Raw genomic sequence first — 18,698 nt, 5'->3', positions numbered from 1 at the left:
GCATGATATTGTATTGCCGCACAAAACTTTTCTATTTTTCTCTACATGTTCAGCATGACTGTGTACAATATCTGACATGCAGACGAAAAAAATATAGTGAGATTATGTAAGGAGAGCATGCAGAAATCTAGAGTGATGGTAACAATCAGTGGATGGATCCAAAAATAATGATAGCAGGCTGCTGATAGCATTAATTTAATAAAAAGATAGATGATGATTGCTTTACTATTTATTTCCCACCCAAGATGAACAACACATGCATACCCTCGGTGAACCAGATAATAGACAGAGATACTATTCATTGTTGCTTCGATATGTGCCCCACAAGTATATTTAAAACTCAAGTTTGAACATTAACTTGGACCTGACTTGGAGTCTAAGAAGTGAACATGACAATAAAGTAGCAGGAAATATTAAGCAATGCATAACATAAACAGAAACAAAAGAGTGCGACCTCTCTTGTGGACCCGTGTACTCCTCAGGTTCATCTGCTGATTCTATGATGGTGATGCAGTTGCGGTGGGTGCTGGCGGCAGGGAAGGAGATCCGAGGCGGCGAAAGACGGTCAGGAGTCGTGATGTCTGGTTTGGTGGATGCTTTTGTCGGTGGAGCAGCTCAGGTGAGGTGGATGATGTCGCGTCAGGAGCAGGACAAACCACATAAAGTTTTCGTCAACACCTACCTGTAACTGAAGTAATTCTGTAAGGGCTCCTTTGGCTTGCAGGATTTTAAAAATGCAGGGATAGGAAAAACACCAGAATAGGATAGGAATGCACGTGGGAAATAGAGCATTTGTAAACACAGGATTTCTATCAACTTGGGTGTTTGGTTCACAAGAATTGGAAGAGCAGAGGAATGCAAAGAAACAAGGCCAAATTAAAATGAAACCATATGAAAGCGTGTACAGTTAACATGTTATTTTGCCACTAATGCACTTGGTCTTGTTTTCATGCATAGGATTTTGAAAAGTAGGTCTAGGTGGATGTTTTGCTCCATTCCTTTCAATAAAATTCATGAATACTTGAATAGTAGAGTGCCATAGGAAAATTTCCTATTGCTATGTTTTTCCTTCAGTTTTTCCTTTGAACCAAAATAGCCCTAATGGATCAACATGAATGTAGAGTAATAAGTGATGCGACAAGTGTACAACCTCTTTGCCATAGCCGTACCTTAGCATCATTGGGTTGGTCGCTAAAGAAGTTGAGGTAGAGGTGGCTATAGGAGGTGTGGAGGAAGATCTAAGGAATCTGTAGACGGCGTCTAGGGCACTGCTCTGTTTTGATGGATGGTTTCGTTGCTGGAACAGCTCCGGCGAGCCGTAAGATGTCGAGGATGAAGAAGTACAAGACAAACTTCGTTAATCTCAAGTGGGATTCTAATAGCATCTCCAGTAGATGATGTAAAATACATTACCAAAAACTGATAGATGTGAAATTTACATCACCAAAAAACACCTGACTACAATAGATGAGGTAAAAACTGTTCACTCTGAAGTTAACTATCGAAACTGAAATTTACTATGGAATCTGAATGTTACTGTCGAAATTGAACGCACTGGTAGTAGAGAGGCACTTGATACGTCCATTTTGCATTATACTTTTATATCAATATTTATTGCATTATGGGTTGTTATTACACTTTATGTCACAATACTTATGGCTATTATCTCTTATTTTACAAGGTTTATCATGAAGAGGGAGAATGCCGACAGCTGGGATTCTGGCTGGAAAAGGAGCAAATATGGAAACCTATTCTGCACAGCTCCAAAAGTCCTGAAACTCCACGAAAGTCATTTTTTGAATTAATGATAATTATTGAGCGGAAGAAGTACATGAGGGGGCCCACACCCTCGCCATGAGGGTGGGGGGCGTGCCCACCCCTACTGGGCGTGCCCCCTGCCTCGTGGGCCCCCTGGTGGCTCTATGGTGCCCATCTTCTGCTATATGAAGTCTTCTACCCTGGAAAAAAAATCATAAGCAAGCTTACGGGACGAAACTCCGCCGCCACGAGGCGGAACCTTGGCGGAACCAATATAGGGCTCCGACGGAGCTGTTCTGCCGGGGAAACTTCCCTCCGGAAGGGGGAAATCATCACCATCGTCATCACCAACGATCCTCTCATTGGGAGGGGGTCAATATCTATCAACATCTTCACCAGCACCATCTCCTCTCAAACCCTAGTTCATCTCTTGTATCCAATCTTGTATCCAAAACCACAAATTTGTACCTGTGGGTTGCTAGTAGTGTTGATTACTCCTTGTAGTTGATGCCAATTGGTTTACTTGGTGGAAGATCATATGTTCAGATCCTTAATGCATATTAATACTCCTCTGATTATGAACATGAATATGCTTTGTGAGTAGTTACATTTGTTCCTGAGGACATTGGTGAAGTCTTGCTATTACTAGTCATGTGAATTTGATATTCGTTTGATATTTTGATGAGATGTATGTTGTCTCTCCTCTAGTGGTGTTATGTGAACGTCGACTACATGACACTTCACCATCATTTGGGCCTAGAGGAAGGCATTGGGAAGTAATAAGTAGATGATGGGTTGCTAGAGTGACAGAAGCTTAAACCCTAGTTTATGCGTTGCTTCGTAAGGGGCTGATTTGGATCCACTAGTTTCATGCTATGGTTAGGTTTACCTTAATACTTATTTTGTAGTCGCGGATGCTTGCAATAGGGGTTAATCATAAGTGGGATGCTTGTCCAAGAAAGGGTAGTACCCAAGCACCGGTCCACCCACATACCAAATTATCAAAGTACCGAACGCGAATCATACGAGCGTGATGAAACTAGCTTGACGATAATTCCCATGTGTCCTCGGGAGAGCTTTTCTCATTATAAGAAATTGTCCAGGCTTGTCCTTTGCTACAAAAAGGATTGGGCCACCTTGCTGCACCTTATTTACTTTCATTGCTTGTTACCCGTTACAAATTATCTTATCACAAAACTATCTGTTACCTACAATTTCAGTGCTTGCAGAGAATACCTTACCGAAAACCGCTTGTCATTTCCTTCTGCTGCTCGTTGGGTTCAACACTCTTACTTATTGAAAGCACTACGATAGATACCATATACTTGTGGGTCATCAAGACTCTTTTCTAGCGCCGTTGCCAGGGAGTGAAGCGCCTTTGGTGAGTGGAACTTGGTAAGGAAACATTTATATAGTGTGCTGAAATTTTCTGTCACTTGTTACTATGGAAACTAATCCTTTGAGGGGCTTGTTCGGGGCATCTTCGCCCCGACCACTAGAGCAAAGAGTTGCTCCTCAACCTACTGAACCTACTGAAAATGTTTACTTTGAAATTCCTTCGGGTATGATAGAGAAACTAACCTCTGGGCCTTGTCGGAGTGCTGCAGTGTGTCGGCGTCAATTGCAAGATGAGCCAGCAAGCTAGCAGTGGAGTTGCCAACATGCTCGAAGTGCACGCAACATTGAGTAGAAAGAAGCATGCCTAGAAAATTAATGCATGCTTAGGGAGGCCCTTTGCTCAAAGAGCAAGTACTATTTCGGTTATACTATAATACTAGCCACAGTGGGAGTAACTTCAGTAGTAACATCGAGTCCAACTCAGCAAATTTGCTTATGTGGCAATGAGTTAATGAGGAGAGAGGTAGTTTGAGTAACTTAGCTAGGTACTGTAACATCACATGTCCCAGTGCAATATGAGTCTATAACGTAATAAATGAAGATTTGCATGTTACCACACTTATGTTACTACCCACTATGCGAAGAGGCTTCCTATATCAGCAAGGACCAGCTTCCCTACTGATTGATCATCCAATAGAACTCCCAAGTTAACTGTGATGAGGCTAGAATAGTCATCAGATGGGTGACCGAATGGGAAGTGGACTCGATGTTAAACTAATGGGATGGGATACTATAAACGTTTAATTGGCTTAAATGTATATAGTGCTCCGTCCTATTAGTTGAACCTTGAGGTCTTTGTTTTGTAATTTTTGACATTTTTTGTTTTTTAACACATGTTACGCGAATGACTATCGCGTTACTTTTTGATATTTTTTGTTTTTTGAACACATGTTAATTGGATTGAATGAAGGTCTATCATGTTACTTCACGACATCTTTCCAAAAAAAGTGATATGACTTTTGTCAACCTATAAGGAATGTCTGTCAAATTAACCTCGAGGTACTTGTTCTCAAATTAACCTCTGGGTCTTGCAGGAGTACTTGTTTTTTGAACACATGTTAATCGAAGGTCTATCGCGTTACTTTTTGATAATTTTTGTTCTTGAACACATGTTAATTGGCTTGAAAGAAGGTCTATCGTGTTACTTCACGACATCTTTCCAAAAAAAGTGATATGACTTCAGTCAACCTATAAGGCATGTCTGTCAAATTAACCTCGAGGTACTTGTTCTCAAATTAATCTCTGGTCTTGCAGGAGTACTTGTTTTTTGAACACATGTTAATCGAAGGTCTATCGCATTACTTTTTGATTATTTTTGTTTTTTGAACACATGTTAATTGGCTTGAAAGAAGGTCTATCGTGTTACTTCACGACATCTTTCCAAAAAAAGTGATATTACTTCTGTCAACCTATAATGCATGTTTGTCAAATTTACCTCGAGGTACTTGTTGTCAAATTAACCTGTGGACCTTGCAGGTGTGCTGCAATGTGTTAGCGTCAATTACAAGATGAGCCAGCAAGCTAGCACTGTAGTTGCCAACATGCTCAAAGTGCATGCAACATTGAGTATAAAGAAGCATGCCTAGGAAATTAATGCGTGCTTAGGGAGGCCTTTGCTCAAAGAGCAAGTGTATATAAGGTACAGTCGGCGTCCTATAAGGACGAGGAGCGAGAAGTGATACGGGCTGCTGGATATACAATAACTAGGTGTCTCACGGAGGTAACATTCAAAGTTATTCTCACACCATAGAATGGTATAGGAATGTGGAAAGATTTGGTTGTTTTATATCGCTGAATAATATAAAATATTATGAGTGCAGACGCTCCACCATGAGGTTTCGTGCTCCTTCTCGGTCGTCGGGAATCTATGTTCTTCCACTCTATTTTTTGACGTGAGCTTTGTTCATCCTTTTGCCAACACACGGGACATCTAGCATCAAGGTGCACGTGTCATGCAAGAAAATGGAGATAATTAGATAAGCAATGCGTAAGTGAGTCATGCACTTCGATGGAACCTACTACACAATATTTTTTCTCCTCGATGGCACGTGAATAGTGCATGTACTCAATGACGGAGCACGAGATGGTAGCCATGGACATGGTCAGCCATTTTGGAGAGAGTACTAAATAACTTTGATGTGTCCCGTCAACTCGCAGAATGATGAGAAGTTTGCTTACTATGCCTTCTCCCTCGCCAATGCGTGCGCAGTGGCTTGCAACACGAGGAGAAACTTTTGCTTACAAGCGGTGGACGTGCAACGGTTCATTTGGTGTCAGTTTGCCAGAAGTACTACTGTAGTACCATCATTATTGTTCTACTTCCGGAAGAGGCGAAGAGCGAAGCGCAAGGTCACCTAGTAACCTAGTACTACAGTATACTATAGCCAACACTGGTCCACCTTTTTAGAGCATGGTTAATTAATATAGCTAGGCTGCTCTTGCAGCGGCACATCATTTAGAGCAAGTACTCTCTTCGTAGGAACTTAAAACGTAGGAATATGAAAAATAAAGGATTGGAATGGCATGTCCACTTGATCCCATAGCATTAACACAGTGTTCCCCTAAAAAACCCAGAGTGTTTGACACAGGAAAACAAAGGAAGTGAAAAAAATAGTTGGAGTGGATGCTAGATTGCTAATTAACACATGATTTCATAGGAAAAAAAATCCTATAGCATTCTATCTTATGAATCAAACGACCAATGTAGGAAAATTATGAGGGGGTGTCTCCAACAGTGTTCCTCGGCTCCCACCTAGCATCACGGTGGTCGAACTTGGAGTCATTCATCTGGTACACCGTATACGTGGCAACTCAGATTTGGACACAGGATGCCGTACACCGTCAAGGTCCACGGTCAAGAGGGTCAGGGTAGACGTGACCTCTCATTGTGTCCACCATTTGAAGTGGCGTGCCGACCGAGGGCACCGCCCACTCCACTCCTAGTTGTACCCGCCTCCTCGCCGCATTCAAAAACCTACATTTAAACCCGCGTGGAATGCGAGAAACTCACTCCGGCCAGACACGTCTGTTCAGGAGTACAATGCCGACCAAGCTCCTCCTTCCACCATTTTCTCCACTCTTTCAGCGACATCCGACGAGCAGAAAGAGCAGTTCTCCAGCATAAAAGCTGTCTGGGTGGCCCGCCGAACCCGATAGTTACGAGCGAGGCAGCTCGCTGCTCCACTTACCTCGCCTAGCCCGTCGGAGGCAGTTGCCAAGCTAAGCCAGCGCGTGGTTCCATAGTTGGCCTCTCCAATACAGCTTGGGGAAGAGTGTTAACTTGCTCCATGCCGACTTGTCGGGGAGCACGGCGGCACGAGCATCGTCGCTGCCCTTGACACCGCCACGTCGACATCGCCTCCAGTGCGTGCAGCTGCGATGTCCGACATCGATGACACACGCATAGCCACACCAGGTAGGCAGAGAAAGAAGCCATTGCAGATGTCAAGGAGGTGACATGGCTATGCCGCTACACGGCTACGCGGATGTCGATGAGGTGATGTCCAGCACGTCCCTGCCCGCCTCCATCATCAAGGAGAAGTAGAACACCAGAGGCCATCGCCAATTGTATCCCATGAAGGCCACCACCGAGGCGATGCCGACGAAAACAGTCGGTGTCTTGCACTATTCTTCTCCGACCGGTTGCTGGAGGAGGACAAAGAGATGGGGCGGCGACCATTTAGATTAGGTATATTAATTCTACCATGCTAGTTGTAATGGGAGTATCATAAGTAGTATCATGGATGCCAATTAGGCAAATTTGATGAGGTGGCGTAGAATTAAATGAACAAAGAAAGGGTTGAGTATCATAGTATGATACCGTATGGAATTAAGTTACTCCCATTGTGGTTAGTCTTAGGCCTTGTTCGGTTTAACCTCCTCCCAAGGGGTTTGGAGAGGAATGGAGGGGAATTTGGCTTGTACATGATTTAATCCCCACAATCCGTGTTAATCCTCATTAAAACCCCTGGAACCACACATGCGCTTAAGGTTAAAAATGACCGGGATTACATAGGTCAGGGTACAAACTTCAAGGATTTAAAGGTGAGGGTTTGTTTCCGACTAGCTCTACAACCTAAAGGTTTATATAAATCAGAGTTCACTCCCCCCTCACGCACACGCCCGAGTACACTCACGGTGGAGCGCATTTGCACATGAAAAGGCAGGTGATACGCCTCCAACATATCTATAATTTTTTATTGTTCCATGCTATTATATTATCCATGTTGGATGTTTTATATGCATTTATATGCTATTTTATATGATTTTTGGGACTGACCTATTACCCTAGAGCCCAGTGCCAGTTTCTTGTTTTTCCTTGTTTTTGAGTTTTACAGAAAAGGAATACCAAACGGAGGCCAAATGACCTCAAAATTTACGATGATTTTTTATGGACCAAAAGAAGCCCCCGAAGCAAAAGATTTGGGCCAGAAGAGTCTTGAGTCAATCACAAGGGTGGAGGACACACCCTACCCCCCCGGGAGGGTGCTCCAGTCTTGTTGTTGACCCGTGGACCCCCACTGACGTGAAACCGATGCCAAAAATGCCTATAAATACAGAAACCCCAAAAAGAAACCTAGACCAGGAGTTCCGTCGCCGCAAGCCTATGTATCCACAAAAACCCAATCGGGACCCTGTTCTGGCACCCTGCCGGAGGGAATCCATCACCGGTGGTCATCTTCATCATCCCGGTGCTCTCCATGACGAGGAGGGAGTAGTTCACCCTCGAGGCTGAGGGTATGTACCAGTAGCTATGTGTTTGATCTCTCTCTCTCTCTCATGTTCTTGATTCAACATGATCTTGATGTACCGCGAGCTTTGCTATTATAGTTGGATCTTATGATGTTTGTCCCCCTCTACCTTCTTGTAATGGATTGAGTTTTCCCTTTGAAGTTATTGTATCGGATTGAGTCTTTAAGGATTTGAGAACACTTGATGTATGTCTTGCATGTGCTTATCTGTGGTGACAATGGGATATTCACGTGATCCACTTGATGTATGTTTTGGTGATCAACATGCGGGTTCTGTGACCTTGTGAACTTATGCATAGGGGTTGGCACACGTTTTTGTCTTGACTTTCCGGTGGAAACTTTGGGCACTCTATGAAGTTTGTTGTATTGGTTTGAATATATGAATCTGAGATTGTGTGATGCATATCGTATAATCAAACCCGCGGATACTTGTGGTGACATTGGAGTATTTAGGTGACATTAGGGTTTTGGTTGATGTGTGTCTTAAGGTGTTATTTTAGTACGAACTCTAGGGTTGTTTGTGACACTTATAGGAATAGCCCAATAGATCGATCAGAAAGAATAACTTTGAGGTGGTTTCGTACCCTACAATAATCTCTTCATTTGTTCTCTACTATTAGTGACTTTAGAGTGACTCTTTGTTGCATGTTAAGGGATTGTTATATGATCCAATTAGGTTATCATTGTTGAGAGAACTTGCACTAGTGAAAGTATGAACCCTAGGCCTTGTTGCAAAGAATTGCAATACAGTTTTCGCTCACTTTGTTACTTGCTACCTTGCTGTTTTTATATTTTCAGATTACAAAAACCTATATCTACCATCCATATTGCACTTGTATTACCATCTGTTCGCCGAACTAGTGCACCTTTACCATTTGCCATTGTATTGGGTGTGTTGGGGACACAAGAGACTCTTTGTTACTTGGTTGCAGGGTTGTTTGAGAGAGACCATCTTCATCCTACGCCTCCCACAGATTGATAAACCTTAGGTCATCACTTGAGGGAAATTTGCTACTGTCCTACAAAACTCTGCGCTTGGAGGCCCAACACGAGTCTACAAGAAGATGGTTGCGTAGTAGGCATCAAGCTCTTTTCTGGCACCGTTGCCGGGGAGGCTAGGTAAGCGGCACTCACATCCCATCAATGAAGCTCTTTTCTGGCGCCGTTTCCGGGGAGGTGAGTGCTTCAAAATATATTTTTAGATCTTGCAATAGAATCTTTAAGTTTGTTGTTTTATCACTAGTTTAGTCTATAAAAAAGAAAACTACAAAAAATGGGAATTGAGGTTGCCTCATATGCTTGATCTATTTAATGTCTTCCGTGAAAATGATGGAAAGGAAAATTGTGGTCAAGTGTTAGAACAAGAAGTCTATAAAATGTTTGGCATAAAATCTGTGTATGATGAGCATGATTGCAATGTTGTTAGTATGAATCGCTTGAATATCCATGATGCTAATGATATGCAAAGCCACAAGCTTGGGGATGCTATGTTTGATGAATATTATATTTTTAGTCCCCCAAGTTTTGATGAGAAAATATTATGATGATAGCATGCCTCCTATTTATGATGATTATATTGATGAAAGTGGGTTTGGAGGAGTGTCAACTTTAGGAAGTAATGATCCCACTATTTTGGAGGGTGTTGAATTTTATTGTGATAATTATGAAAGTGGATTTGGAGAGGTCGTGACTTTATTTAGTGATGAATCCACTATTTCGGAAGAGGTTCCAATTGATTATGATAACAAAGTTGCTATCTATGATGATTATTGTGATGACATGTATGCTATAAAGAATAATGATAACCATGAAACTTGTCATCATGATTTTAATTTTCAATTGAATTATGCCTCACATGATAGTTATTTCATTGAATTTGCTCCCACCATTATGAATGAGAAAAAAATTGCTTATGTGGAGAGTAATAAAATTTGTATGCTTGTAGATCATGAAAATACTGATTTATGTGATGGTTATATTGTTGAATTCATTCATATGCTACCAAAAATTATTATGAGGGAGGAATATATGCTTGTAGGAATTGCAATAATATCAAGTTTCCTCTCCATGTGTTGAAAATCTTGATGTTTTACTTGTTTTACCTTCCTATGCTAGTTGACTCTTGTTCCCATAAGTTGTTTGCTCACAAAATCCCTAGGCATAGGAAGTGGGTTAGACTTAAATGTGTTAGTCATATGCTTCATGATGCTCCCATTATGTTTCAATTGTTATCTTTTATGTGAGCATCATTGAAATCATCATGCCTAGCTAAAAAGCCATTAAAGAAAAGCGCTTGTTGGGAGACAACCCAATATTTATCCTTATAGTTTTTGTTCTAATGGCCCAACTTCCCACGTCGCTGCATCCCTTTTTTCATCAAGTTAGGATCGCTCCCCATGTCGCTGCATCCTACATGTGGATATTCTTCTAGTATTACAAAGCTCTCCATGTAGCTATCTCCGTCGGCTTGTCGAACACTCAAACAACACCTATTTTTTTTACTATTAGAGGAAAAAAGGTATTGCGGATACTGGCTAACAAACCGATCTCTTGGATGGAAAGGGAAATAAAGATGCTGGCCTGACCAGTCTCTTGGTCGATAAAGGACAGAAAGTGGGGGGTGTTGGGTCGACAATGCAACCTAGAATGAGCACGTCTAGATTTCTTGTGGTCACATAGGAAAGGTCACTGACGGGAACAAAAAATGCACAAATCTAGACATGCTTTGCATGTTTGCCGCACTCGGCAATACCTCTGCCTCACCACTTTATGCCTAAGTGGATGTAAAACGTGCTTGTGCCTCCCCTGTCCCTATGCCCTTACTGCTGCTGTTAATCTAACATCACAGGTAAAATGAAACAATGCCACTGTTAATGTGATGTCGATGTTAAGTAATGCTGCTGTCAATCTATTGCCATTGATAAAATGAATTAATGCCACCACCGTTTTACGAAATGCTTCTATCTAGATTTATTTCTCATAAAGAGTGTTTTGAGCCGTTACACTAAACTCTGACACCAGTAACATAGCTGCATCTCCGCTGAACTGCACAAAATTTAATTGCACAATGGTTGACACGACGATGTGTTTCTCCTTTTCGTATCACCCTTTGTTAGAACGATCGTTCCTGTTAACTGTGCACGCACGTACTGATCAAGTGCTATTCCCAATCTGTCATCACATAGTCATAATGCAATTGTTATGCATGTTAATGTAATCCCCGGTTAATCTAGTGGCAGTGTTGATTTGATGTGATGGCACATCTTAGTTAATGGCACTTTTTCATACTGTCACTGTAAAGCCATTGATAACATATGAGATGCTGCTGTTAATCATATGCCGCTGCAAAAAATGTCAGCTTAAATAACCATGTTACATATTTGTGCAAACAGGGTTGTCTATCTCGATATGGTGTTTATTTGTGCAAACGGAAGCACAAACCTCAATTTTAGTGGAACCTACTGCAGCTGACCTCATGGTGCTCCAGGTATTCCTACATTCTTAACTAGGTAGAATGACCAATGCAAGATGAAATAAGCTTATTCATACGTTGACTTGATGTTTGCAGTGTGGAATGAGCCTGTCATGTGTGGAGGAGCAAAAAAGCACTGTAGCCGCTCCGTCAACACAAGGTAAAAGAGACTGAGCCATTGAGGCCTAGCCGGCGAGTAGGGGTCGTGCAAACAGCGCTGCATTATTTTAGTGGAACTACACAAAAAAGTTATTGGGGTTAGTCGGAATTTTCTACAGCCACACAGAAGGAATTGCGCTCATCGATTGCATAGAATTTCCTCCGCGCCATCATAGGAGATCCCAAGGAGAAAATCAACGAACCACCTATAAAATTATGCATAATCTTCCTCACACAGGTCAATATCCCCTTCCTCTAGATGATCTTGTTTTGTCATGCCGAGCTATTGATATCTGCTACTATTTTGCGACAATGTTTAAGTACAACGCTTTCCTATCTTTTCACATTCAGGACAATGAAGATGATTTCAGTGGAACTGCACAAAATGGTCTGATGTTGAGTGATCTCTATTGCCTCCTCTATTTGCTGCAATGTGTCAGCGTAAATTGCAAGATGAGTCATCAAGCTAGCTGTAGAGTTGCCAACATGCTCAAAGTGCACGCAACACTGAGCAGAAAGAAGCATGCCCAGGAAATTAATGCATGCGCAGGGAGGCCCTTTGCTCATAGAAGCATCTATCATTTTCTGTATTTCTACACCTTCTCACAGCTTTGTGTTGGTTATAGTCTTGTGAATCATTTAGATGTGTAAACATGCTGAACTTAAGTGCTTGTGAATGTTAGCTAGTATGCATACCGTATCTTGTGAAGCTTAGTTTAGTGCGAATGTTAGTGTGTCAACCTTTACAATCTATGTATATTGTGGGCATGTTATTTGACCCCCTCATTTTGCTGCGTTACTACCAGTGTGAGTGTTTGCATGCAGTACACCATCCTCTAATTTGGTGGATGCCAAGTCGGCCCAAAAAGGAGCTATAACTTTTTTCAAGTTGAAAAATGTTACCGATGAGGAGCCATAATTAAGCTGGAGGCATCTCTTTTTTTCTTTCGAATGGGAAATAAGCTGGAGAGTGTCTCTAATGGGCGACCTCTAGTGTTAAGGCCCTCCAGTATGAAATACGGTAGCCGACTGGGCCGATACAAAAGCCTATCCATCTTAAAGCCCATTTGTTTTTGTTTTTTGCGAGGAAAAGCCCATGTTTCTTCTTGAAGAGGGGACGATCCCAGAAAAACCCTCCTTCCTCCTTGATTCCACTTACACTACTAGGGAAAAGCCTAGCAGTAGCGCAGGTCTAAGGGCTATCAGTAGCGCGGGCAGCGCGCTACTGATACGATGCTACAACTAACATTTAAGAGTAGCGCTCTTTGACACGCGCTACTGCTATACCTACTTAGCAATAGCGCTTTCCAAACGAGTGCTACTGCTAAGTGCTTTAGCAGTAGTGTTTTCCTATCCAGCACTAAAGAGCGCTACTACTATATTTTCTCATATCTTTTTTTTGCTGCGTATTTGCGATGTTTTTGTACAGGTTTTATACAATATTCTAATCATATCATAAACATGCAATATGCTCATCATATCATACACATAATAGTCTCATCATATCATCCAACACAAATCATGTCATCACATCATAATCACGATATAGCTATACAAGTTACATGACATGTCTCATCATACATAATGTAGTACTTCTTGAGGCGTCGGTTCGTATCCCTCTCTCGCACTAGCGTGAACCTAAACTAACTAGTGGTTGTTGCTCAAAAACCGGAACACCTGGGCCTGACACTCCGGCCACTCGTCATATACTCCTGGCGTAGCACTTCTTCGCCATCGATGATCTGTGCTCTTGCATCGTCACATGAGTCGATGATATGCAACATATATAGTTGAGCAACAGAAAGAGACAGACTTGGCAAAAGTAAAAGCAACATATCATAAGCATAAATAACAAAGTTCATTGTACCCAAAATGCCCTAACTAGAGTGATCTTCGCTAGTTGAGGAGGACGGTTTAATTACATCACAAATAAAGTTTCGTCGTGCATAACTCAAAGTTTCATCGTAGAGAAAATATGGACTTAACGGACACATTGTCATATATCGTCAATCACTCCAACATGTCATGCCATCCATCCAAGTCAGGGAGATAGTCCCCGATCTTAGTGAAAGGCTTCAGGTCGAGATACTGAGCCGATACACGTGTTCGGACGTCTTCCCACGACATTGACCCTTCTTCATAGAACATCCCTTTTTTCGACGACCTCCTTCATGATGATTTGGGAAAGTTCATGTTGGATGTGATAGAGCTCAACTCAAAGTCGATGATCCGCGATATCTCCTATCTTCTTTGCCCATTGCAGAATAAGGGCATCACCGGATGTAGGTGACATGCAAATGTTCTACTGATCACGTCTGTACTCCAGCATGTGGTGGAGGACATAGAATCCATCACTAAGAGTACCACTCGGTTGCAGGATGCAGAATAAGTCGGTCTTATGGCCGAAGGCGGGCCTGTGGTTCTTTGTCTTCTTGGTCATGATTTCTCCACCCTATCCACCGTAGATAAAGATAACACTGTCAAGAATAGACTTGATGTGGGTGTAATCCTTTTTGTTCATGTTCTTCGACGAATCCAAGTAAAGAGCGTGGGAGAATTGGGGGTAAAGGATGATGAGGACGGCACGCCCACCACTGTGCAAAATAAGTACACCTCAAATTAGCCTCCACCATGTAAATGAATGATTGAAATCGAAGGAAGGATATCCGCACAGATGACTTACATGGGATGATAAGGCACGAGAATCGTCTCCTTGTCCTTATTGGTGACCATTAAATTGGCGATGTAGTCCCTTGCATATTCATGGTGCTCTGGGCAGACTGCCAAGAAGCCCTTGTGCATGAAGTACGGGTCAGCGACACAGATATGAGGTATTTGCTCAATCCCTATGATGTAGTTCATGTACAAGGCAAAAAGGCGGACACACGTAAAATCTAGCTTTTTCAAGTGAAACATGTCGAAGATGTAATCGAAAAGAAGGAAGAACTTCTCCGCGGGGAATGTGTTGATGTACAACCTTCCCCGCGGCACGTTAACCATGTAGAGTGGGTATCCTGGATTTTCTGAGGCGATTAGGCTTTTCTCTCTCCGTAACACATCGTCATGAAGTCTCCTTAGATCGTCGTATAGGGCATCTACCCTGCCTTAGGTAGGATCGGATGACTGGGGATATGGCATTTTGCCGCATCGAGGATAGCTATACAGTCTTGAACAATAGGTTTTTGAAGCAGCTGGATCATAGAAGCAGCTTTGTTGCCTTTCCTCAATCTCTTCCTATGCTTCTTTGTTGGTGGAAGGTTGTCTATAATAAATTCATCCTCCAGCAATTCAGGCACCGACTCATTACGCTCAAACACTGAGTACTCACACTACTGAGCCATCAATCCTCCATTGTCATAGGCGCCAATATTGAGATACTATAGAGTGTCATCCTCATCCTCATCCATGGCATCGATCTAATGCATTGCTTTTAGGACGGCGGCGACGTCATCAGCGACTAATGGTGCCCCTTCCTCACCCCATCCCCTATCACCCGGCATGACAGGCAACACTAATTGGGTAGGTGGGGTGTTGATGTTCATACCTTGCTGAGGCTGCGTGGTCGTGGGTGTGCTCCCGTCCGCCTCCAGACAAAGCAGACTCTTTGGCCACAACAGGACCCACGTCTTGCAATCGCCAAGCCACCGCGGGGTCTCGTCGTCATCTCCCCCTAGTACCGGAGGAGCCAAATTCTCGTGGGCCGGTTTGACACTGGCCACGGAAACCTTGAAGACGTCAGGGGGGATCGGCCGGCTGTGGAACAATTGTTCCTTCGGCTTCACTATCGTCGCCTTCCCCACGTCCACCTTCTGGCTGCTAATGTCATACAATATGGTGCATGTGGCATCGGCCTGCAAAGACATGTCTGCGACATGAGACATCCGAAAGGCCATGGAAACGAGAGATTATACATTTATTGAAGAGGGCCGGTGTGACATGGACCATGAGGGCATCGAGCTCAGCCAAAGACGTAGCATCGCCGAGCACGTCCAAGACGGAGGACGGGCTGCTTTGAGCAGGTGCGGGGGCCGGTGCAAGAGCTGGTGTGGGAGCCGGTGCAGGAGCCAGTGTGGGACCAGGAGCGGGAGCCGGTGCAGGAGCTGGTGCGGGAGCCAATGCGGGAGCAGGTGCTGGTGCAACGCTAGTCGAGCTGCTCCCCAAGAAGTCAGAAAGGGGAAAGTCTGCTGCCTCTTTATTTGGATTTTGCCTGCTCCAACTAATGACAGCCGGAACCAAGACACCGTATGAAGCAACAAACTCCTGTTTTGTAGCAGCTACCGTTGTTGCGATTGTCTGACCTGATTTCTAATCAACCGCAATCTCAACCTTCTTGTCGATGTTTTCTTCAGTTAACCACCGTCTTTCCTTTCTCTCCTCCGTGGTCTCGCGGTAGTACTTCTTCCACGTGGCGCTGTCTCCGACGCCGTGCACGCGTCCATACGACAGTCGAGTGTCCACTGGGAGTCTTTTCAATATGTTCAAGGCCCGGTTGAATGGGGTGTACCACTTGAGCCTCGCCAACGCCTCAGACGGTGAGTCGCTTTTGGCCACAATCCTGTGTTGCTCTCTCCGCAACAGGAACAATGATCGTTTACAAATATGACTAAATATGCAATCGAATTGATTAGAAGCTAAAATTACCAGCAGTCTCATGAACTCTCGTGACCGTGTTCGTCTCGAAAACATTCTTCACTAGGTCCCAATGGTACCAGGTCCAGAGGAAGTCACGCTCCTGCGGGACTGTGAACTCTGCCAAGGGGTCTGGGATGCCAAGACTTTCGCATTCCACATCCTCCTTGGCCCATATGGACCTCTTCCCCACATAACCACGACTTCCGAGGTGGTGGCACCCAATGTTCCTCTCTTGAAGCCCCTTCATGTAATTCGACTCTTCTTTGGCAGCTTCGGCAATGCAAGCCGCCTTTAATATTTCAAACTAATCTTCCGTAATTGTCAGATTATCCTTTACAATCTCAGAGTAGGGTTCCTTTTTGTCGATGATCCGATGTTTCACCCTTACTTTCCAGGCAGCCAGGGCATCGCTAAACTTGCTCATGGCGCGTTTGTTTATCTTCTTCATTGTCGGGTCTTTCTCTCTGGATCAGTATATTTGATTTCATCCCGGCCCGGGAACAAGAATATCTGGTGCAACATGGTTAGGAGGGAGTGCTTCATATTTGGTATCTTCTTTAGTTTCTCATTTTTGATGGTGGCGCACATCCGTATGGTGCAGCCTATTTTGGCTGAAAATTGCCGTCGTCCACCCCCATGACCACTAGTCTAGTAGTGAGGAGCTGGTTTGGGCGTCGATGTCTCCTCTTCAGTTTTGGTTCTATACCAGCTTCACCAGTCTCGGTGCCGGTCTGGGTCTCAATGCTAGTCTCAGCGCCGGTCTTGGTGTCAGTCTTGGATGTGGCAGGTGGGCCCTGCAACAACTATTGCTCGTCGAGAAGGTTCAAATAAGCGTCTGCCACCTCATAGACATTGCAATCACTAGAACCCTGTCCTTCATCGTTGCTAGCCATGTTTCCTATGATTAAATCTAGTCAATTAATTATAGACCTAATAAAATGAATAATGGCATAAAAAAGGCCTACGTTTTGCAGGAATGTTGATTCCTTCCTGGTGCGACAAATCCTGGGTACTTGATATGTCCTAGTTTCTAGCACAAGTCATGCCGAAATTCAAGGAAAATTTAGGCATGACCTTTGCTAAAAAGTGGACAAATCGAGCACCTAAAATTTGCCGGAACAGAAATGAATCAACATTCCGGCAAAACATAGGCCACTCGTCTTCATTCCCTGGAAACAACAAAAGGCCACTTGGGCACAATCGAACCACTTCAATGTTGCATATAACATGGCCACTTAAGAACATGTACATGAGCAACTACAACAGTAGATAAACATGAGCAAACACTACCGAGGAATTTGCATATAGAATGACCACTTCAAATTTGCATCTCCTAGAACTCAATTTATGTCCTAATACAAATTATGAACCCTAGAACTCAAATTATGTCCTAATTTTTTTCCTAATAAAAATTTACTAAAAATTAAGAACCTACTGGACTTGCAACACTAATAGAAATTTATATTTTTGTATTGATTTTTTTCTCTAAACTAAATCCTATTACCCTAATTAAAATCTAGTTCAACCCTACTTTCCTAACATTTGTAATTAAACCCTACCACCCTAGTTAAGCATATACATTTTTTTCCTAAAAATTATATTTAGTAAACTACATTGTGTGCACAAGTACTAGCAGTACAAGTACTTAAGCACATCTATTGCCCTAGTTAAGCACATGCAAATTTGTCCTAAAAATTATATTTAGTTAACTACATTGGGTGCACAAGTACTAGCATCTACAAGTACTTAACTGCCCTAACCCTACTGCCCTAACTACTTAACTACATCTACAACCCTAACCTCCTACTACCCTAACTACTTAAGCATCTACAACTACTAGCTAATTTGATGAACCCTAACTAATTAGATGAACCCTAACTAATTAGATGAACCCTAGCTACTTAAGCATCTACAACTAGGAGATGAGCATAGATAGGGGTGGAGGAGGAGGAGGAGGAGGTGTGCTCACCTCGGGCACCGGCGGAGGTAGGAAACAGGAGTAGGCAGAGCGGCCGAGAGAGGGGGAGCGCGGCGTCGAGGTTGGGGGAGGGCGCGCAAAGGGAGGGGGCGCGCGGCGTCGAGGTCTGGGTAGGGCGTGCGTAGGGCGACAACGACGTGTGGAGGGCGGCGACGGCTTTGGTGGGGCACGAGCAGCGAGGGAGAGGGGGGAGTTTGATCGAGGAGTAGTGTTGGGGAATTGGGGGAAGGAGTAACACCCGCATAGGGACAAGTTAAATGTAGCAGTAGCGTGTTTAAGGAAAAGCGATATAGCTAAGTTAGCTATAGCGCGTTTGGTAATAAACGCTACTGCTATAGCTAAGTTAGCTATAGTGCGGTTACAAAAACGAGCTATAACTAAGTTAGGTATAGCGCTCTTCCTAAAACGCGTTGCTGCTATAGTTTTCATTTTTCCTTTCCATTTTTATTTACTTTTCCTTTTCTTAGTTGCAGCGCTTTTTAGCTAAAACACGCTACTACTATTTTGTTAGCAGTACCGCTCTTTCCGCAAAGGCGCTACTACTAGCTTT

This window comes from Triticum aestivum, chromosome 3B (genome assembly GCF_018294505.1).
Source record: "Triticum aestivum cultivar Chinese Spring chromosome 3B, IWGSC CS RefSeq v2.1, whole genome shotgun sequence".
NCBI classification, from domain to species: Eukaryota; Viridiplantae; Streptophyta; class Magnoliopsida; order Poales; family Poaceae; genus Triticum; species Triticum aestivum.
This window is presented reverse-complemented; position numbering follows the sequence as displayed.